This window comes from Castor canadensis, chromosome 8 (genome assembly GCF_047511655.1).
Source record: "Castor canadensis chromosome 8, mCasCan1.hap1v2, whole genome shotgun sequence".
Classification (NCBI taxonomy): Eukaryota; Metazoa; Chordata; class Mammalia; order Rodentia; family Castoridae; genus Castor; species Castor canadensis.
In genome coordinates, this window is record NC_133393.1 from 38,763,713 (window position 1) to 38,787,960 (window position 24,248).

Here is a 24,248-nt window from a genome sequence, read left to right on the forward strand (position 1 = left end):
CCCTGTCCCCCAAAGATGGCTTCTGTACAGAGACATAACTCTCTCAGCCCCAAATGCTTGAGGCTTTGCCTCTGTTCCCTTTCAAAGGTTTCCCTATTAAAGATTCTTTTCAACCTCCTGATTCTCTGGAAAGAAAAAACTGTAGTAGCCTTTAGCTTTCGACTATCATCAAAAGAAGAGAAAGCTTACTGTCTCATTTAGGGTCTGTGATGCATTCCTAGGTAGGCTGGCCAGAGGCAGTAGCTGTGGCCATGGGCTATTAATAGAGTTTCTCGATATAAGTGAATATCAAGCCGGGTAAGAGACAGTTGTACCTATCATGGACCAGATGAATGAATAACAGTTATTCAGAATCATGCATGTTTTTCAATCACTCAGTCAACTAATATTTTTAAGAGACCACTATGCGCCAAGCAAAGTGCTAAGTATTAAAGATACTTGTCCACCCTAAGGTGGACAAGATGAAAATGGTTCCCATCCACATGGTACTACATCTTAGTTACTACAGTATAATAGATAGAACATAACTAGTCAATTACAATGCACTGATATAGGTGGTATGGGAGGAAAGTACAGAATGGGGTAAAAGCATCCAGAGGGACACATGAGCCTCACATGGCAGGATCCAAAGTTTCCTGAATAAGAACAGGAGATAGTTTTTAATCTAGAAGGAAAAATGAAGGATTATAAATTTTTTATAAGTCATTAAAGTAGCCCTTGAGTCATTCACCATTTGAGGTATATACTTGACTGTCAACAATCTTGTAAGTCCCAAACCATTGTTTTCTTTACTATGTGTCTTTATGCTGCCAATGGCTAGAAGTACACATCTTAGAGGACAGTGACATAAAGAAAAGAGATCTGAATAGTGTCTCTGAAAAGATATCAAAGATATGATGCCATGTAGTTATCCATAGGCAGCGCTCTGGATTCCAAGCCACTTAATATTCTGTTATCTGGAATACACAGAACAGCCATGTTGTTAGAGAGAAGAGCCCAGAATAAGCTGCTCTCAATTAGAGTTCCAGTATAAGCTTGAGCAGAAATTGAACAGATGTGGAAGCCTAGAGTGCAGTTGAATAGCATTGGCATAGATTGACAGATAATCAGAGACTTAAAGGTAACACCACTCCCTTATGACTGCCTTATGAGGAGCTCCTCCTGTCACAGCTGTATAGTGGACAGCAACTGTTTCTGTTCCAGCCAAGGCAGATGTTGGATGTGGGCAGATGGAGGCTGGCTTGTGAAAAGTGTATCTTTTATAGATTCAGTGAGTAGAGTGGCAACTCCCTGTGCTAGTCCACCTGTATTAGTCCATTTTTCATTATTGTAATGAAATACCTAGAGTTGGATACTTACAAAGAGAAGAAGGTTGTTTGGCTCCCAGTTTGGGAGCTGAAAGTCCAAACAACATAGTGCTGGCTCTAGTGAGAGCCCCTTTGGATGTGTCACCTATTGCAGATGACATCACAACAGAAGAGAGATAGAGAGAGATCCCATCACAAGCCAGGAAGTCAGAGTGGGAGGGGCCAGTCTTTGGCATCTCACTAGGCCCCACCTTTTAAAGGTTTCACCACCTTTTACATTGTCACACCATAACCATGCCATGCCTTCCAACACATGATCCCTTAGAGGACAAACCACATCCAAACCATAGTGGAAGCAATGCCCAGAAAAAAAGAGAAATTTCTCTACACCTTATTGAAGACACACTGTATTCCCTTTATGAATGAGGACACTACTTTATCTCCACTCTGTTTCAAAGTTAGAGGAACACAATAGTATTCCTTTTGAAGGCACAGATGAAAAGTTTAATAGAAAAACACATTTATTCCAGTTAAAGGGGTATCTTGAAAGTTGTTCACTTACCTTTAGGGGCCAAGAAGCTTTCCACTACATAGCCTCATGGGAGTTAAGTGGGGTATGCTTGCTAGACACAGAGTGTGTTGGTTAGAGAGATGAGCGTGAGTTGTTTTGAACCCAGGAGCATGGAATGCTTAAAAAATTTAGCAATTGAGGATTCTTATTCTGTATTTTGATTTTTTTCAAGAGCAAGCCTCTCCAGGTGTGAGGTAACAGCTTTGAGTGGCAAGAAAGCCACTCTGGCTTGTCACTGAGAGCACATGTCCTTGGAGAATACTTCAGCAATACTTCTCAGAACTCCCACCATGTACACCCATATGTGCACAGGTACAACTTACACACACACAGATGTGTACTGTATAGTTTAAGATTCTGGGCAAAACCAGAGAGAAATAACTGACATGGATCTTTTTTTTAATATGAAGGTATTGCTCACTTTGCTCTACCTCTTGAATATAATTTCCCTGTTTCTCATTTATTTTCATTCTTTATTTTTCTCTTAAAGAGAAATGTCAATTTTTTAGAGCCATAACTTTTGCTGGAATCACAGACAAATAAATCTGGACGGACTGTAGAGAGCTAATGCTCCACTGGAAGTGCTACAGTAGGATGATCCTGCAGAGATGCCCAGCAGGCATATGCAAAACATAGATGGACCTTAGAAAGAGAGGTCAAGGCTGAATTTGTAGATTTCACAGTCACTGGACACAGTACACATCTGATAAGGTCTTTCCCATGATCAAACCTTCAGAAGCACCTCAGGTTTTATAGAATCAACTCAGGCCTTGTTGACACCCTCCATAATGTGACCCCCACTTTCCTTTGCCACTTCATCTCTCACAGCCACCTATTCACACATGGACTTCTAATCCTAATGATATCCTGACCATTTTGGGACACATATGTTTATTATTCCTGTAGATTCCACTTCCTTCCGGAAGCCTTCTGAATTCAGGTTGGGCCCTGTAGTGAACTAGAAAATATGTTATCTGACTTCACCAGTCCCAAGTCTGTGGGCCTTGCCCAGAATAGCCTTTTATGTGTTTGAAGGGACATTCGAGGCCATCTGGATGGGCCTCCTCACAGAGCAGGGCTCTATTCTACAGCAACTATGACAGATATGTATATTGTTTTATTCTGCATAAAATGTGCAGGAACTTGTCCAATGTTCTTCTTTTTAATCCTTCATTTATATTTCTTTCTAGTTGTATGTGTCTCCAAGGACATTGTGATGAATTATCCTGTCTGAAAAGCCATGCCAATTTCTGAATTAGTATGCAGTGATTTTTACTCTAACTCCACTGTCATCTCATTAGTTTATTTAGGCAAGTTACTTAACTTTCACCTTAATTTGTCATCTGTAAAATGGGGCTAGAATAACTCAGTGTTTGTAAGAACAAATAAAACCTAGACTCAAGACATTTTGAAAAAAAAATTTTTAAATGTAAACTATAAACATAAAGTTTTATTATTACTACTTTATTGCTTCTAGTAAAAAATAGTTAAACCCTTTTGATGACCTAATATAGATTATGTCAATATTGTATGTTGTAAAAAATACAAACATTGACATCTGAAGAGATGGTCCATATTTTGGCTCTGAATTGTTAGCTGTATGTCTATGGCTGGTTTATTTAATATTTTTCAGCTTTAGTTTCGTCTTCAATAAGTTGGGAATAATGATGTTCTTTCTATGTTTTATTGTTGTTGAATAATGATATTTTTCAATTGTGATGCTTGAGAAGAACTTTTAAAACTAGGAATGAACTATTTAATAATAACCATTATGGCTTCTCTTATAATTCAGTAATTATGACAGCCATAGAAATGGGTCAAATGTATTTTGATTCCCCCTTTTAAGATATCTTTTGGCCTACCCTAAATGTACAAGGGATAAAGGAGAGGAACAGAGATGGGCCAAATAGGTAGAAGAGGAGATACAATTAGCAGAAGCCTGTGGTTAGAAAGAGCCATGTTGACATGGAGATGGCCAAAGCTGAGGAGAGGGGCAGGTGGGAAGCAGTGTAAATGGGCCTTGATATCATGATAAAACCAAGTGACAGTTTGCTAGAATGTGTCCATAAGTGTGACATGCCTCTTCCTGAGTGCTCCCTCTGAGCACTGAAGGGCACTTAGGGCACTGGTGGTGTAGGCTGTTAGATAGCAGACACCTCCATGGGAGCTGGTTTGGCATTCCTCACTCACCACTCCTGAATTAAGTGAGGAAGAGGTGGTGTCATGTAGTGAATTGTGCCCCCTCCCCTCCCCCCCAAAAAAGACATTGAGTCCTAATTCCCGGCGCCTGTGCATCGTGCCTTGTTTAGAAATAGAGGTTTTGCATATGATCAAGTTAAAAAGAGGTCACTGGAGTGAGCTCTAGTCCATTGCCATCAGTGAACATCTAAAAAGGCAGAATTTGGTCACAGAGAAGAGATTCAGGGAAAACACTGTGTGAAGACGGAGTCAGGCTGCCACAAGTCAAGGAATGCTAGAGATTGCCAGAACACCTCCAGAAGCTGAGAGAGGCACAGAACAGATTCTCCCTCCAAGTCCTCAGAGGAACCAGCCTTGCTACCACCTCATCATGGACTCCCGGCCCCCAGAACAGTGAGACAATAAATTTCTGTAATTCAAGCCACCCAGTCTGTTAAATTTCCTTATAGCAGCACCAGGGAACTAGCTCAGATGGGGAGGTCATTCCCCTTACCCAACTGTGACCCTGACCCTTGGCCCACATTTGGGCTTCATGGGTTGCACATGGCATGCATTTCTTGGCAACATATATTAAAAATGACAAGATTTCCTGTTTGACTTTTGAAAGCAACCACTTTAAAGCCTAATCTCAAGGTTTGTTGGTTGATTTACAGTGGACTTCTTAAATGTTATAATTACCTCCCATCCTCTCCCCTAACACTGTACCTTCACATGTTTGAAGAGAAAAAGGAGTACAACTGAGCAGGTTTTTTTTTTTTTATCACTTACACAAAACCCTTTGTTCGCTTATTATTTTTCCAGGCTTGGACACTTTCTTGAGGCTATTTGGTACTGTCTTGTAAGTCAGTTAGGGGTTTGGCAAGCCTGAGACAAGAGAGGGAGTGTTTTCTTTAACTTTTCACTTTCCTTGGGCTTGCCTATTCTTTCTCTGGAAGATGCTAGAACATTCCCAGGGGGATGGCTTACCTCCCTTCTCATTGAGAAATGTTGATTTATATTATGCAAAACATTTGTTTTTTAATAGAAACTTCCATTTCAACTTGTTGAAATAGTTGGTTGTAATTTATTTGAGAAAAATAAATAAATGTGTCAGGGAAATGATCTCAGGGTACGGTTACATAATAATCATGTAGGTACCCCCAACTTATTAACAGAGGAGACCCCACCCCACAGAAAGCATCTGATTTTCTAAGCTTTATGGCTTCAAACAACTGTCCCCAGACTCCATGAAAATATATTTGAAAGGACTGTTAGCAGTTGAAATTCAACTATTTTTGTAACTATGTTGTAAGTAATTGTGTCTTGGAGTGGCAATTTCATATCCCTACTTAATAGTTAGGACAATTAAGGCCCCGGGGAAAACAATGGCAAATCTGAGATTAAAATTTAGGATTCTTGATTTCCAATCAGTGAAATGCTTGTTTTCAAAGCTAAATATGAAGACCAGTGGTAAGTTCTAAACATACAGAGCGGGTGGTAAGCAGGGAAGAGATGGGGCTTGCTGCCCACCTTAAGTGAGAAGACCTGAACTCCAGCCCAGCCCTGTCTGTTAGCATAGGTGGGGTCCTTTGACTTCTCGGACCTCTGGATGACAAGGGAACTGAAAATTCTGTGCTCCGTGCTGATATATTTAGGGACTCAATGGCATTCCGGGGATTTGCTTGAAGACATGCCATCAGTCATGAGTTGGTAATTACCACTGCTCAGTAATGAATATTTGGTGTTCTGCTGCGAGTCTTGCAAGGTCTGTTTGAAATTTTCCATGAAAAAAATTTATGCTTTTAAAATATATACCTTTGATTCTTATCTCCTCTTCTAGACACTATTGTTAAGTTCACTTGTCTCCCACCACCACCAACAAACTCATTCCTCTGAAAGAAAGCGAGCCCTTTCTTTTGGTCTGATCTTAATATATATGCTATTAGACTTCCTGATCCCTTCCCCGTTTTTTATTTCTCAACAGATAATACCATGGCTGTGCTTTCATAATAAATTCAAAAGCTGTTCTCTATTCCTCACCATTTTGAATTGCAGAAAAGAGTACAAAAGATTAGAGTACTTTAAAATAAATCTCGGCTAATTATACATACAACTGCATTCACTAAATGTGAATATTTTCAGGGCTTTCTTTGCTACCCAGTGCCACCTGCTCACTATTTAAATGGGCACAAATTTAGTTCCATTAAACAAAACACAGCAACTCTTCTCCTATAGCACGAACTCCTGTAGGTCCTATTTTGGAATTGGGAAACTAATTCTAGTGTTCCCTCATTAGCTCTGGGCCTATGTCAACCACACCACAAGGCCATTTGCAATCTTGCTTTAAAAAATCCTAGCAGGCAAACAGGTTTGTTATGAAGTGGTTTGTATTTTATAAGGGTCCTTATGCACTAGATGGCATTTCAACTTGTGGTTCCAACAATTACTAGGCCCCTGAATTAAAGAATGCATGTCTTGGCTTCGTCAGCTCATTAAGCCTTTTTACTATCTATTGCCAAAAAAGAATGAAAGAAGGGTAATTCTCCTTCACGTTATTTCTGAGCAATGGGATGGTCTCCTGTTGGACTCAAACATCCACATTCCAACACTAACATAGAAAGGTCACTTAAGGAGGAATTCATTCATCTTCTGTTAATCTGGAATGTTCCTAATCTCTGTAAACCCAGAAGAGTGTTTCTTTTAGGACCATGAAAGCTAAAGCTGCATTCAAATCAAACATAAATTGTTGAACTTTTTCTGGAAGGCTGCTGTCTCATCTGCTACAATAGAAATTGAAAAACTCCACAATATGAAGTGCCATTTGCCATGCTCTTAGAAAAAATTATTTCCTTCCAGTGACTCCTTTGTCTCTTGATATCTGGACCTGAAGACCTTGGCATTGTTTTATGAGTCAGGAAGCCCAGCTGTGGCCATCTATCAAGAAAAGGGAGAGAAGCAGCTTATCTGTCCTTAGTTTTCCAAATCTTCTCTGCTCCTTCCGCCACCCCCACTCCCAACCACACACACCCTTGCCCTGCATTCCTTTCCATTTTGTCCTTTCAGAAACTCCTCCCTGCTTTAGAAAAGCTAAAAATAATGGTAAGGCTCTCCAGTGCGCCTCCCTTATTAGGATAGCAGAGGCAGGCGAGAGCTACAGGCAGAAAGGAAAACCTTCATTGTCCCTGCTGCTCAAAGATGCCTGTTTGCACGTCTTGGCTCACTCCCACCCTCCTCTGAGATTTTCACCTTCTCTTGAGTCCTGTTATCCTTTTGGTAGTGTCACAACATGCTGACAAGTCTGGGAAAACCTATTGGTTACACGGACCTCACAGACTCCAGAGCTAGGTTCATAGATTCAGATAATTGAAGACATACCTGGATCTTCTATCTCAAACGATTGTGGCTACACTTTAGATTTTAAGCCCCCAAAAGTTATTTAGGAAGAAGCATAGACTTGTTCTTGTGTGGCCAAGAGTGTGGGGGCCTGCAGACAAAGGCTGAAAGAAGGGGGTTGCTTCTAAGCAGAGCCTCTAAGTGGAGGTGATCCTGTGCTCTGGTTAGTGTGGGAACAATGCAAGGAAGGTTGTTGTCAAATTCCTCAGGGGTCAAAGCATGGCCTTCTTGCACACTCAGCCCTGCTGCAAAGGGTGAGTTGAGGATGAGGAACATGGAATCAGAGGCTTGGAGACTGAGGTGGGTTTCAGAACTTCTTGTTTCACGCATTTAGAACCTGAGGCCCAGAGAAGGTCTGTGACTTGCTCAGTATAGCACCCCCAGGACTGGACTTTGTAAACTCATGGTCTGATACCTTAATGTGTACCTAATCATCTTGAGTGTTTCTGACTTGGTAATGGCAAGGGATTTTTAGGGAAGTCATTACATTTCATTCTGACATCACATTCCATAATTGAGTCCTTAGGTTCAAGGGTGACACCTTCTTGTTGCTTTTGGCACTCCAGGACACATCCAACCAGCAAATAGCATCTTTAGTGACCCTAACAGAAGTCCCTGACTTCTAACCCCAAACCCAGAGGTTAAAGTGAATTTGAAAGTGCCCATCTTTAACTCAACCATGAAGTCTAAAAGCATCAGATAGTCATGCATGGAAGCGTTTGCATTCCTCTGAGCTCTGACCATGCTTGCACTTTTAATTTTTTTAAGAAAATAGCTGAAATGGTGGTGATTAGAATATATGAAAACAGAATTGCTAGATGAAATTTGTCACACAGGCCCTGGTTCAAGGCACAGTTATATCACTTTATAGATCATTGACCATTCCTTTTCTCCTAACATGCTTGGCTCTGAAGAGCCTCATGGGACCTTTCTTTAGCACATGTGCAGTCTGATAAAGGAATCTCATTTAAAATGTTTACTATTTTAAACCTACACACAGATGAGGGGGAAACTTGTCTTATCCCCAAATGAAAAGAATTTGAAATAGTGTGTTTGGATAGAAACATTTAGGAGATAGTATCAATTTTTCATTTATGGGAAGAGGCTCTATAAATTACTTTTCATCAGGAAAAGTGGTACGCTGGGCCATATGCTGCTTCTCTCACAGCATGAGGTGGTGACCCTGAAGCGTGGGACACAGTGAACAGAGCTCCACTTCATGTACTTGGCTGTGCCTTATTTTCCAAACTCCACATCCCGTCGTTCTCAAAGATCATTTGTGGATGTGCTGTGTTGTAAGGCCTCAGTTTCTATAAAGAATCCCCTCCATTCCCAATGAATGTGTCTGGGTTCATAGCTCAGAAGAGTCGGATGCATTGCTGCGTCGTTTTTAGTGTCTTTTTTTCTCCCTGGGACTTGTAGTTGGCTGCTCTGGGTACACATGGGCTGACCTAGGAAGGGTCCCACTGTAGTAGGAGTATTGAGTGCTCCCTTGTGTGCCCTCTACAGAGAAACCTGACCCTGATGTGAAAAACTGACAGTGTTAGGATCCTGAGTTCTGGGATGAGCTAGGCTGTCAAGAGCGAGTGACAGAGAGGGAGAGACAAGAGGGGTAAATGCAGCACGTCTCTTGGTGCCATCATTTCTCCTTCCCCTTACTAAAGCTTAGTGCTTTCAGCTATTTGAAGAGAGCAATTTAGATTTATGTTAGGGGATGAATAAATAGGCTGCTGCGATGACATCTCATCTGGAGGGATTGCAGATCGTGTGTGCTAATGACCATGTGTGCAGTGCCTCATGTTTCCGCAGAAGCAGAGCTCTCCTGTCCTCCCCTCTCCCTTCCACCCCTTCACCTGCTAGACATTTGAGAGCAGCTTAGGCAGCAGGGAAAGGTTATCGTTTTATTCATGTCTGTCGATGTTGTGCCTCTCTCACAGAGCCTTGAAGCACTTGACAAGCCTTCAAGTAATTCCAGGTGATGGATTTCCCCCCAGAGGGCCTTAAGAGACAATTTTACATAGATGCACACAAGAATCCAGTCACAACCTGAGCACTTTACTGTCTGGCATCATCTGACATCCCTAGAATGTTCTTTGGTTCCTTCTGTGGTTCACATCCTTGTTTTTCTCCTTAACATTTTGGATGCTCAAGGGCAAGATATAAGAAATCTTCAGTTTCACCCATGCCACTGGGTAGCTTTGGCCAAGTCACTTGGCATGAGTGGGATACCCAGGAAAGTGTGTGTAAACAAGGAAATGTTTAAGTGAGGATTCAGCACCATCAGGTACAGGTCCATCTACAGGACGGTGCCTTACTCACAAAAGTGCTCCCTCCTCCTGACCAGCTTTGCTGCAGAATGAAGTCCACCCCCTTGGAAGAACCCCAGATCCAATCATAAGTGTCCAGTCCTGGGAACAGTGTGCAAAACCCCTGAGCGCATTTTTACTTCATCTGCCCCTGTCTGGGAATTAGAAAAGTTACAAAAGGTTGCCTCATTTCCAGTGTAAACCTCAGGGCTGAAGAAGGAGCAAAAAGTTGCTCCACAGGAAGAAACACAAGAGCTGCAGGAGCAGGGCGTCCAGGAACAGGTGCTGTGATTGTGGGAAGGAGGACTGCTGTCCTCTACCTCCTCCCAGGGCAGAGTTGCTTGAAGGCAGTGGCAGGCCACCCTCTCTTCAAGCTTCAGAGGGCTTTGGCTGTGATTCCCCCTTGGTCCTGCTTGTTGCTGTGGGTTGTGTGTTGGCTGTGCCCTGTGGTGCTGTTGTGGGTCCCCAAGGACACTCTGCAGAGCTGGGAAGGCTCCCCATAAGCCCCAAGGCTATGAGCCTCTCAGTCTCTCTCCATCAGAGCAGCTTCTCCTGTAGCTCTGTTATATTTTGAGGTTATAGAAAAGATTTCTTTGATTCTCAAAGAAAGATTCTGTGGGCTTTAAACCACTGCTGAGACGTAGTCAGGAACTCATAGTCAAAGCAACATGACCCTAGAAAAAGGAAGATTTCTCATCTGAAAACAGGTCAGTCCTCTGTTCTGCTTGTCTCAGAGTGATTTAAGGGTAAATTAAAGCCAGCTGTGCAGACTTTCATTCTACATACATGTATCAAACACCTGTCCTGTCCGTGGAAGGCTGTGTTGGGAGATTCCCAAGTAAATATGTGGAAGAGTTATTCCAAGCAGAGAGATGAAGCATGAACTTATAACTGCAAGGCAGAACACAAGGAGAACAGTGTTGCTTCTGTTGTTAATTGGACAGCTTAATATCAAACCTAGTTCTTAGATTTGCATCTCAACTCCAACAACCTATCCATGTGACCTCCGGCACCTTTTATAACCTCTGTACCTCAGTGTTCCCCTCTGTACAATGGGCATAAAATGGAACTGTCTCACTGGGGTGTTGTGAATACTGAATCAGGTCATATTTGTTAAGTAATTGACAGTGACTGGCACAGTAAGCACTCTGTAATGAGCATTATTCTTCCTGATTATTTCCCCAGTGCATGGCAAGACAGGTGCTATAGGTCTGCTTCTTAAATAGGTCCTCAGTATGGCAGTCCCTTGTAATTGTCTTCCCTTCTGTGTTGAGAGTTCCCAGAATATGCATCCTGAGTTTGGGTGGAGAATGAGGGAAGCTTCATGTCAAGAAATGTGAAAGAAGCAGCTGTTTCTGTTGCATGGATTCTCTGTTCCAACTTCTCCCCCCGTCACATACACTTTTTGAGGTTGGATTGGCATTTCTCAGACTGAACAAAAGCTTTGCTTTGCAGCAAGGATCCTTCTGTCTTATATGTCATCTGCCTTTAAGGGCATAATTTGTTTCTGATGTGTGTAGGTTGCTCCCTGGGGAGTCTTTGTTGACGTTGTGCAGAGGCTCCTGTATGGATCTGTGCTAAAACCACCTATAGTGGGTGAACAAGGTAATTCTCATCAGGTTACCCAAGTCCTGACCTTGAGCCCATCAGATGACAAAGCCATACAGGTGGATCCCTATTTACAGAATGTCCTTGCTTAAAGGGAAATCGTGTGAGCTTGACTGATGGTTTTAAAGAAAGAACTTAATGAGAATCACATGTCCCTGGATGGGAGGCAGTCTGGATTAAGAAAGCTCAGAGGCCCCCCGGGTCTTGGTGACACTGTTGGGGCTGATTTTTCAAGCGTTCCTTGATATGTGCTCCTCTGTTATCTTTTCTCATTAGATTCCAGTTCTCTCCGAAACAGCCATGACCGTGTATAATGTTGTCAGTGTGAAGTTCGGAGCAAAATACTTGGGCCTCAGAGATAGTAGGCTGATTTCTCACTGTTTTTTTAATTCAACAGTGAGGTGGGACAGAACTAAAGATGAAAAGATTTTTAATCTGAAAAAATACAGGAAGTAAGCATGGTGATTAAATCTGCATGAGAAAACCCCTCGTTAAAAAGGAGAAGTGGGATGTATAGTTGGCTATACATTTAATCTTCATTTAATCAGATTTGAGAGTAAGTTTCTAAGCCATTCTGCCAAAATTCCTGCTGGTGCTGGGCTAACCTGGAGGTGGTGGAAGTCCTAAGTGAGTAGATTTGAGGTGGTGTGATTGAAGTCCAAAGTGGTGCAGATTTGAGTGGGTGGCTGGTGAAGGATAGTGTGGGAAGGTAGAGGAAGAGGACAGGTGAATCTCTAGGTAGTGATCAACTGTTTTTGTTTATGTTTTTTTGCAGTCTTGGGGCTGAAACTCAGGGCCTCATGCTTGCTAGGCAGGCGCTCTCGTGCTTGAGCCACTCTACCAGCCCCTTTCTGTGTTGGGTGTTTTTGACATAGGGCCTCGCACTCTGTTTGCCCAGCCTGGCTTTGAACTGCAATCCTCCTGATCTCTGCCTCCTGAGTAGCTAGGATTACAAGCATGAGACACTAGCCCCACTGCGTGATCAACTGTTTTGATGTTTCTCAAATGCTGATGTCATATGTACCACGTGCCAATACTGTTTGCCCCAAGCAGTTTTTTGCTGTATTAACCCTTGAATCCTTGTATCTCAGATCAATGAGGTTAAGCAGTTTGTCCAAGGTCACTGGAAGCCAGGCATTGGCTCCAGAGTTGGTGTCCTTACCAATGACAGCATTGGTAAGTGAGAATTCTCACTGTTGTGGGGAGTCAAGGTCTTGAAGTCAAAGGAAATGCCTGTCCTCAGTGAGTCTGTAGAAGGAATGTAATTATTTCATAGGGTTTCACCAAATGAACTAACCTGATAAGTTACCTTCCAGCTGAGAGGGTGACTTCTCAAGCTGAGAGACTGTAGTGTGTAAGCCACACATCATTCCTGAGATATAAGATTTTCTCTGTCTCCCCAGAAAGTCTGTTTTGGGCCTGAGTCTTGGTTATAGTCTAATTAGAAAATCATTTGTGATACACAGCTCCTAGGTCACTGGATCCCTTTTCTGAGGGTATGCAGAGTTGGCTCTCATCCTTGATGGCATCATGTGGGCAGAACTCAAACACTTTTATCCCACAGCGGTTGGCACAGCCATTGATTTTCTGGGTAGAACAGAAGGGAAACAACTGGAGACAGGTTTAGCATTTGCTGGTGCTGATAAATTTGTCAAGCATCTAAATCCAGAACGACTCATACTTAAAAAGCTCTGGATAATAGCAATTGGATATTCGAATCACAAGAGGCATATTTTTCCTAAATCAATTAATCAGTTCCTATCTCAAAGAAGAAACTTCATATCAAAAAGCAAAAGATCTATGCCAGGTATGGTGGCATGCCTCTGTAATCCCAGCACTCAGCAAGCAGAGGCAGGAGGAACCTCTCTCTAAATAATAAATAAATAAATAAGTATCCTAACTAATTAATATCCTATTTTACTTGGCTTTAGCCAAGACGAAGGTAGAATAAATAACCGAGTTCAGGGAAATTATACAAGAAATAGATGTATTATGAATGTGCTATAATGAAGATATTTATTGATTGAAGCAGTAATGATGTGTTTTTGATTGTGGTAAGTACAAGCATTGAAATCCATCCAAGCCACAAAAATGATTGGAAAGTCCACGTGGAATATAAAGGTCCCCAGAGTCAAGAGCTCACATGCTATATGGCTTTCTGCTAATTAATAAACATTGGCCTCTTGTCCATTACTTAATAGTATAATTGCAACACACTGGCAAAAAAAGTCACTTTTTTTTCACTGCTGGGGGCGGGTTGTAAAAGAGATTAAAAGAAGTAATCAGAAACCTAATTTTTTTACTAAATGAAATGAAAAAAATTTAGACATACATATATTTGGGTCAAATAAATAATTCCTAAGAAATTGTTCTGTGTTGATCCTGCAGACATATTCATGAGATATTTTCCCCAACATGTTATTATGAAAAATTTCAAAGATACAAAGAAGTTGAGAAAGTTGTATAGCGAACACCCAGAGACTCACCACCTAAATTTCACAGTTGGTATGTTAAAATATCTTTATTATTTGATATGTAGCAGCATGTTCATCCTTCAGCCCACCTTACTGTAGAGGTTACATTTTGAGGCAAGTTAATATGTGTCATTAATCAATCCAGCTGAGTGTCCCTAATCTGAAAATTCAAAATGCCCCAAAATACACAATTTTCTTGTCAGGTGACTACCACCTGTGTCATGCTCCCAGCCTTTCTACTTTTAACTATGTTTCAGATAAGAGCATTCATTTTTGCCTGCTACCTTTGCCTCCATGTAAACTGGGATAACAGGCATATGCCACCATGCCTGACTTATTTGTTGAAATGGGGTCTTGATAACTTTTTTCCTCAGGTAGTTTTGAACTGTGACCCTCCAGATTTCCACTGCTAGAGTACTTGAGATTATAGGCACCAGCCACCAAGCCCAGCCTGAAATCCAAAACTTTTTGAGCACCAACATGATGACTCAAGTGGAAAATTCCATACCTGACCCCATATGAGAATTCTCAGTCAAAACACAGTCACACTAAAATATTGTATTAAATGACCTTCAGGCATATAAGGTATTTATGAAACAAAAGAATTTAGTATTTAGACCTCATTTCCATCCCCAAGATATCTCACTATGTATACATATATATTCTAAACTCCAAAAATATCTGAAATCTGAAATACTTGTGGTTCTATGCACCTTGGATAAGGGATACTCGACTGTATTTGTTTTTAGTTCTTCTTCTTAGGTAAAATTTATATACGGTAAACTATGTAGATTTTGGTGGCCCAAACCCCTATCATGACAGATTCTCATTGTCCCACAAAGTTCCCTCCTGTGCCTTCCAAGTCAGTGCCTACCCCTACCTATCTCAATCCCCAGAGGCCACTGTGCTGAGAGATTTTTGATACAGCCCAAAGGGTGTTAAAATTATTTAAGTTGGGGAAGAGAACAGAAAAATATTAAGCCCTCCTGATTAGTTTGAGGGACAATACAATTTAGGGGATATGTGTGACTTTTGCAGCCAGGTCCCAGGGGTTCAAACCCTGGCCCTGCCACCAACCAGCTGTGTACCCTTTGGGCAACTCATTTAGTTCTCTGTGCTTCAGTTTCCTCCTCTGTAAGAGGGATAATAATAGCTTCTCTTTGCAGGGTGGTTCAGAGGATGGATGAGTGAAAACTGCCAAAGCTCTTAGAACAATTCAATGCAAATTTCAACTTGAATTCTACTAGTTGCCAACTTCATGATCTTGGACCAAAGTAATTACATATTTTCTTGTCCTCTTTATATTTGTCTATGAAATGGGAATGAAATCATTTAATAGCATTATGTAAATTAAATAAAATAATATACATGAGTCACTTCCCAGAGTAACAGGCAGATTTTTTTTTAACTCCTATTAACAAAAGCCCATACTTTGCTCAGATTTTCTTAGTTTTTACTTGTACTTTTTCTGTTCCAGGATCTCATCCAGGATACCACAGTACATTTAGTCATCCGTCACTTTAGATCTCACAATTTCTCACACTTGTTTTTGGTGGCCTTGACAATGTTGAGCAGTACAGATCAGTTTTGTGGAATGTAGGACAATTTGGGTTTCTGCAATGTTTTTCTTATAGTAAGAAAAACACAACTTTAGGGACCTTCCACAAAATGACTTCTCTCTCCATCCTCCTCAAATCAGTCAGTGGCCATTTTTATCACATCATATGACGTGTCAGGATCAGTGCTATCAGTGTGAATTATTGCTTGCTGCCCAGCTGATTCCTTGGCTTGGGTAGTGCTTGTCAGCTTTGTCAGATTTCAAGTTCCTCTTATCACACATAGTCCCCCTCACATGCTCCTTTCTCACACTTGTGCTATTGTTTGGAAGGAAACCACTGTGTACAGCCCACAGGTAAGGAGTGGGGAGTTAGACTCACCTGGAAGTCAGAGCCTCTGCATGAATTATTCGGAATTCTTCCATTTTAAAATTTATAATCAATCATTTATATTTATATCAGTGCAAGCTCAGGGGCGTTTATTTTATATTTCAGGTTCTGTTCCAATGCTGTTATTCATTTGCTTCAGTTCTTCTAGTTTAGGCCATTGGCAGTTTTTTCAGGAATATTAGGACTATTGCCTCCTGTATCCCTTTCATATAGTCCCCATCACTGTGGGACATTTACTTATTTGGCCTTATTTTCTGGCACTACAAGATAATTATTTTGGATATGCTTGCCTCAGACCTAGAATCAGCCAGTTCTCTAAAGGCCTCTGGTTCCTTTTTTTGGGGAAAGGTGTTTGAAACTATGATCTGGTTACTGGGGCTTGCAGAAATTTTATGCTCAGGAGACCTCAGCTCTGTCCCTTCCTTTGTGGAAGCTTGATGTGGGCTGAGCCTGGCAGTATCCTCCAGCTGTAGGTTCTACTCAGTTGCTCAGCTGATCCTAACAACTGAGCTCAGTTCAAGTAGCAGATTGGACAGAAGTCAGACCTGCCAGTTAGTCATGGCTTTCATTCAGACTTGGTGCCCACAGGGAGCCAGCCCTGCCCTCTGGAATCAAATGAGAGGATATTAATATGTAAGTGATATAGGAATTCAGACTGTGGAAAATCTAGTGTCACCTAAGAAGAGCATTCATAGAAGGCTTTTTATATATGACTGGCCTCCACAAAGTATATTCTAGAGGAGGTGTCTAGAAGGAAAGATACGGATGGATCTTTATGTTATATGTAGATAGGAAGAGACCTGAATAATAAGTGGCTTTCATTTTCCAGGTTTATTTTAGATATGAAGTAGGCTTTACTGATCTTCAGGGGATGAAGACAATGAACTTCATCTGGTGTCATGGTGAAGCCAACTTGCACTCACTGTCATAAGCCAGTTGTTAGATTTTGAGGAATTTTGGGAGTAGATTGGCATCATGTGGCTTGCTTGAAATTGGCCATGGTGGGAATGTTTACACTATAGAAATCTATTCATACTGCAAATCAGGGTTCTTTCTACCCTCCAGCTGTTACTAAACATTTCCCTGTATACCACTGCTGTGCTACTCAGCTTTCCTTTACTGTAACAAAACACCTGAGATTATCAAATTATAAAGAGAAACGTTTTATTTTGGCTCACAGTTTTGGAGGTTCCATTCCATCATTCATTGGCCCCATTGTTTGGGCCTGGAGTGAGGCAGCACATCATGGTGGGAGTACAGTGTGGAAAAAAGACACTCATCTCATTGCCAAGAAGCAAAGAGAGCCAGGAGGAGGCCCAGGTCCCCAGTCCTCCTTGAGGCATGACCTGTGACCTAAAGACCTCCCACTAGGCCTTACCTCTTAAAGATTCTACTGTCACCCAATAGCACCACCCTGGGGAACAAGCCTTTAACACATGGGCCTTTGAGATTCAAACAATAGCAACTGGCTTCAGCTATCTAAAAATCTGGTACATACCATTCCCCTATTTTTTTTCTCCCAGAAGTCTTTTTTAGACATTTTTCTTCCATGCTTTGAATTCTCTGACAAAAACTATCAAAAATTATTACAGTAGACATGTGTGCCCCTGAATGAATACTACCTTCTACAGCATATTCATTAAAAATCTGATAGGCAGAACTTTTTTTTTAAATTAATTGGTTTGTTTGGTACCCCCAATGGCTATTCTGGACAACTGAGTTGGGAATTGATGATCTAAATTTATCAAATGATCACTGAATCTTCTACCTTGTTTTGGTAGTGGGGAGAAAACCTGCTGTCTCCTGAGGATAGTTGTAAGAATCATATGTATATGGCCTTAGGATTTTTCTCCTTTATGGTTGGGCTGGCTTGAAGATACCTGTCTGCTCATACCAAGAATTCCTTCTCTGGCTGGGAAACTGTGAGTCAGCATTCTTCTGCTTGTAGTAGGTAATGCAGTCCTGTATCATGAGATCTTTGCAAGAGTGATACCTGAGTAATCCCTGGGATAGTGCTACACAAATAGGGACAATGAGGTCACCTCTGGTACATGGTGCATGGTATTAAGTGTGAGGTAGAATTAGTCAGAAAAGCTTACATTTCAAATGCGTCAACCAAAACCAATTATATACATGGCTGACCAAGGAGAAGAGATACAGAAAGAGGAGACTTCTCTTATCCTTAACTGGACATTGTGAGTTTTCAGTGTATTCCTGAAAGATAGATTTGCTCTGCTTTAATACAGGGCGTTATTTTACCTTTATTCATTCTTTCCTGTGGCCCTCATCATGTATGGGAAAATTTCCTAACTTTTATTACTATCACTGACCTTACTCCACTCCATTGTCAAATTGACTCTGAGGCTGTTAAGACTCAGAAAAGAACGTCAAGGGCATTCTTACATGCAGAATTCACTTTGAATTATAGGAGCCCTCACATTCTTTTTTGTCCAAATGATTTCTTAATGTGGAGTCCCTCAAATTTCAGCTGTTTTCCTGGAATTTTTGAACATGGTTGTAATGCCTCAGCTGTCTCCCATAAACCAACACTCTCAGGAATGACTTACTTGAACTTTCTATGATAGCGTCATCCAAACAAATCACTTGAACTCAACATTACAGGACAAAGTGATCAAAGAGATTCTCTTCCTTTTTGTGGTGGGATACACATAACACAAAATCCACTGTGTTCACCATCTGTACATGTACAGTTCAGTGGCATTAAGTATATTCACATCCTAGTAAAACCATTGCCATCATCCACCCCCAAGCCTCTTTTGTCTTCCCAAACTGAAACTCTATACCTATTATACAACAACTCGCTATACCCCCTCTCCCTGGCAACCACCATTCTATGTATTTCTATGAATTTGACTCCTCTAAGTACTTCATAAAATCATACAGTTTTTTTCCATTTTGTGATTGGCGTATTTCTCTTAGCAGAATGTCCTCAAGGTATATCCATGCCATTTAACATCCTGGTCTAGAATATTATTATCCCAGAATTTCCTTCCTCTTTAAGGCTGATTGTTATCCCAATGTGTTTGCAATCCCATTTCATTTATCCATTCATCTGTGGATGGAAATGGGTTTCTTCCACCATTTGGTTATTGTCAGTGATGTAGCTTATGAATGTGGTGTACAAATATCCCAAGTTCCTGCTTTCAGTTTGTTTGAGTACAAACTCGGAAGAGGAATTGCTAAGCCACTTAGTAACTTTTTAAATTTTTTGAGTGACTCATATTTTCCATAGCAGTTCCACCATTTTTCATTTCTACTAACAATGTATATACAAGTCCCAATTTCTCCACATCCTCACCAATGATGCCTGTAATTTCTAGGCTTTTATTGGGGGAGGTCATTTGGTTGTTTGTTATGAAAGCTATCATAACAGGTGTGAAATTATGTCTCCTGGATTTGCACTATCCTACTCATTAATGATGCTGAGTGTCTTTTCATGGCTTATTGGCAATGCATACAATCTCCTTTGGAGAAATGAGGATTCAAATCATTTGCCTATTTTTAATTGGATTTTTTTATTGTTGCACATGAGTCTTCATGCTTGCCTAGATAGTTCACTGCTTCAAGAGGTTATTGAACATTTACCTGTGGTTCAGCAGAGCAGCCTATCCCCTTTGTGCATATGTAATGTACAGATGCATGTGCACAATGCCCTGTGCACATATAGGTGCACAGCAGTTGCCACTCTGGAAACTTCCACATACATCTTAAAATTTGCCCTTGACTACTTGTTATGGAAGAAGTTCACTGGTGGGTGCCGCATATAATGAAACATTTGGATACTGTATGACATTATCATTTTTTTTTTTTTTTGGTCAGTGGTAGGGATCAAACCCAGGCCCTGTGCATGCTAGGCAAGCACTCTACCAGTGAGCTGCATTCCCAACCAGTCGTCTAACTTTTTACTAAGTTAAACAAAACAAAACAAAAAACTATAATGCCTCCTGGGATTGAAGGAAGAAGCTGAGAGTCTGTTTTATAATTTCCCAGGATAATAATATTCTAGACCAGGAGTTGACAGACTCTAGACACTGGGCTGAATCCCACCCCTGCATGTTTTTGTAAATAAAGTTTTATTGACACACTGACCTGTCCATTTGCATAGGTTTTGTCTGCAGCTGCTTTTGCACTATAATGGCAGCTTGAGTAGTTGTCACAGAAGTTGTCTGGCTCACATAGTCTTGATATCTGGCTCATTACAGAAATAGTTTGGCAAGTTCTGGATGTTCTAGACATTTAAGAGGTACCATTTTTAAAACTCCATATAATACGTAGTGATGTTGACTGCTGACTGTTCACTGATAACTTGATCACTTTGTGAGATACACTATTTTAATGTATTCACTGAACTCCAACTTTGTATCTAGATCTGTGTTCCTTAAACCTTTGTTATTTGATTAGGAAAACAGCTTTGGTGTCCTTAGCATCGTCAGTGCTTCAGCCAGATGGGACTGAAGGCTTCCTAACACAGCTGGTACTTTTTAAAGTTACAGAATCTAACTCCATCCTTTCCCCTAAAGTCTGTCTTATAGGATAGAATGATCACAGGAGTCCTTTCTCCTCTTCCTCCTACTCCTCCTTCTTGTGTCAAATTCACATTTATGTTTATACCAAATGTTGGTGAAGTAGCTGTGATTGTTACCTGAAGGGAGAGGAGTTACAACAGAGGGACATGCCTATACTGTACAGCATAGATGGCTTACTGCCTTTTGCCCTAAAAATACATCCTGCTTTTCTTCCCAGCCCCCTCAGGGACAGAGGTATAGCTTTGCTAAACCAGTGACACCAATTTTGGAATTTTGAGATACTGTTTGTCAATTTTGTTACATCTTCTGTTTAAATTTAGGCTAGCTGCTAGAACTGTTAGTACATGGACAATATCTTTGGAAAGTATATTTGTCATGTTTTAGCAATTAAATAGTACTAAGATTGACTTTCTAAATTATATCTAATAGACTTTGAGATCACTGGAAATCCTAGAAAAAGGAATGGAAGGAGGGAAGGAGAGAGAGAGAGAATCATAAACTCAGATTGACATGTACCTGAGATATTTCCTACATAAAATGGTAAGGTAGTCATTTTGTTCAATCCAAAGTAGGATCCCAGTAGTGAAAGAACCTGATACCTGTAGCAGCAGGTATACTATTTAGCTAAAAGTAAAGTGTTCTTACCCCCTTGTATAGAATTGAATGTGTTGGTAAAACAGTAGGCCTTAGTCCCAAAAGGGCCTCTGTGTTGGAAACTTTGTAGCCCCTTGCCTTTGACTTTTTGAGAAGGAAAGTTGAACCCCTCTTTTTTTTTCCCCTGTCATATAACAATCAATATTTCCCTTGCAGATCTGATTCTACAACCTATAGTGATTTTAATTACCTTCCTTAAAAAACCACTCCCCAAATATTATCTCTACCTTAAGTTTTACACTTTAATATTAAAAATAGGCCTCTGGTGAGAATCATTTAAAAATTATTTTCTTCAGTCAACATTAAAGCAGAAATTTCTTCATTGTTTTATATTTGCATTTTTGCATTCTCTGAGAACAGATTGCTGCTGAATTTCACAGTGTATATTTACAATCATCTTTCAGTTTTCAACAAGTTTTGGAATTCAGATATTGCCTTAATAAATGCTAGTGACTTCTCCAACTTGAGGTCATTCTAGACTCAGTAAGCATGCTCCTTTCTTTGTGATCTGATGAAAATTCACACATTTCTGTGTATTCTGAATATCAACCATAGATGCCAGGACTGGGCTAGGAATTGGACATGTGGAGATAAGTGATATAAAGCTTATGTTGTCTTGGCTGGATCAAAATTTGGAAGTCAGTGAGGACCTACAAAATTTACCATGGAATCTGAAGAGTGCTCCCTATAGAGCTGTATATAGGAAGTCTGTGAACTTACTTAAGTCTTAACTCAATTTCAATTGAGTTAGATTGTGCATAAATTTATCAGAGGAGAAACACATAAATAACATTTAGTTGCTCTGAGATAATAAATGAAGGAGTCAAATGAAATAAAATTCATCCATTATAACCCATGGCCTCCAACGAGGCCAGTGCTTTTGTGCCATTCTCATTCTTGCACATTCTTTGTGTTTGGGTTATTAACATTGCGTTTAGGTCAGAGGAGAGCATTCAATCTGCCACGCTTTGATAACTAAAGTAAAATGCTGATGGAGATCATTTAAGATTGTCTCTGCTGTTGATTGCATGCTTGTGGCTCATAATCAGAATGATGCAAAGTAATTGTTAGACTGACTTGCCAAGGCTACATTTTGTGTCGTTGCAACTGTCAGCACTTTAGTCCTGCTGTTCTGCCTGGAGAGCACTTGCCTCGCACCCATTGGGCTGCTAGTGCACGCCTCTCCACTAAATGCCATGGGTAACTTTTGTCCTAGCATTGTTGCTTGCTACTCCCAAAAATTACCTGAAAAAGAAATGACTGCCTACTTAGTGAAAGCAAGCTCTTACTTTTTTGTGTTTGACAGAATTCCTAAGTATGGAGTCTTAAATGTAAAAACCTATGTTTGTATTGCTAGGAAACTTATCTCTTCTCTTTGGCTAAAAGCAACATCCTAGTTATGTGATCTGGATAGGTTACTTTGGTTGAGTCTTGTTTTCTTTATCTGTGTAATGGGGCTCATAGAACCCATTTGACAGAGATCTTACTAGGATTGCAGATAATAGATAAAAATGTGTCAGCAGAAATCAGCCACTCAGTAAATGGGAGTAACTACTGGTAAGGAATCTGATGCTTTCTCAGGATGATACATTGGTGTTTTAGAATTCTGCCACTGTAACAAACACCTGCGATAATGAACTTCTAAAGAGAAAATGTTTCTTTCGGCTCACAGTTTGGAAGGTTCCATCCCCTTTCCATGATCAATTAGTCCCATTCCTTTGGGCCTATGGCCAAGCAGTGAATGACAGAGCAGAACTAATCACCTCGTGAACAGGGAGCACAAAAGGGAAGAAGAAGGGACTGAGGCCCCACAATCTCTTCAAGGGAACATCCTCAGTGATCTGAGAACCTCTCACTAGGCCTTACCTCTTAAAGGTTCCACCACTCCAACAGCACCACTCTGGGACCAAGTTTCCAACACATGGTCCTTTAGATGCAAATTATAGCAAAAGGTAAGATGAAAGTCTCAAAAATCAGTAGACTCAAAGCATACTACAACTGTGAGACTTTTAGTGCCAGCACAGTTTTCCTGGCTTGGTCATATTTACCAGAGACACATAACTGGATATGGATGTTAGAATCTAAACCACAGCTTTTCTTGGCTAGGTTTGCTGTAGAAGATGTGTTATGACCCATCCCATGAATACCTTCAAAGGATGCAGAGGACCCTTTGAAGGTAAATTTATCTTTGAATGCATAAAATGGACAATATACAACACACTGCTCCTCACTTCATGGAGAAAGCAGTTGCCAACTGAGTTGGGAAAAGCAAAACCTCTGTCCCTATAAGAAGTTCATTGCTAGATCAAGCAGCATCTCACCAGCATCTGAATTGTACCATCCAAAAAAGATTTGTGAAAAGTAGCTCAGTTCATATTCCATGATATAGCAGCTCCCTGGCACAAGCTGTCAAGAGGCTCTCTCTGATCTTGTCCAGTGCTGAAACTTAAGATCTGGGTTCTTATCTCCCAATGTTGATTCTTTTCCACACAGTCAAAATAGAACAGTAGAACATTGTTTTAACAGCATGACCCCCACCAAAAATTGTCACTCTTCCTAAAAGTTGCATAAGCTAAACTAGGGATGAAACAATTATGGAACATGTGTGGAAGGGAGTGTGCCAAGAGCTCAGTGATTTCATGTCATTTCCTGTGGACTCAGGATTCACAAATCAAACTTCGTTTCTCTACTTTGTCTTTTCCACTTTTGTCTCTGTGATTTTTCAGTAGGTACCTGATTGGGTATTTCTCTGCTGCCTCAGTGTGTCCTGTCTTCCTTTGCTGCTCCCTGCTAGGCCCCCCTCTACCTCCATCCTGCTGATGGGAACCATGTTGGGAGTACTCAGAAAACATTAGCTGCATTTGTAGCTAGAGGAGGAATTGCTTCCACACCCTCTGCGATTGTGGGGATAGACGCATTCCCCCAGCCTCCCTCAAAAGTGGTATTTTCCTGAAGTGTTGCAGGTTACTGTTAGAGGTGTGGCACAGTTTTCTTATTGGAGGACAGGGACATGTTATATAATTCACAAACCATATCACATAGGCTTTACATAATTGACTTCTCTCTGAGAAGAAAATTAGACTAGAAATAATGACATTGTAGAAACATTCCCACTTTTGATACCTTCTAAATATGCTGTAAGTCCTGATTTTCTTTTCGTAGGTTTTGAACTTGTCAATGACTGAATTTCTAGGGCTATTCAAGACTCTACGATGTTCAGTTTGCCACTATCTGTATTGTTAAGTAATTCCATGATGATTGGGC

At 40.7% G+C, this 24,248-nt stretch overlaps 1 protein-coding gene across 23 annotated transcripts in view; it reads left to right on the forward strand.

Annotated features, from left to right (window-relative positions):
• The window catches only part of Atxn1 (ataxin 1), a 383,376-nt gene that overhangs the window by 178,914 nt on the left and 180,214 nt on the right, over window positions 1-24,248 (forward strand). For 2 of the 23 annotated variants that reach the window (XM_074082850.1, XM_074082866.1), the window contains one exon: window positions 23,091-23,160. The exons of 19 other annotated variants lie outside the window; for them this stretch is intronic. The gene's annotated coding sequence lies outside the window, so the exon portion shown is untranslated. Of the gene's footprint in view, window positions 1-13,751; window positions 13,869-15,003; window positions 15,112-23,090; window positions 23,161-24,248 lie in introns of those variants that run through there. 2 more of the 23 variants (XM_074082848.1, XM_074082849.1) reach the window with 2 other exon arrangements.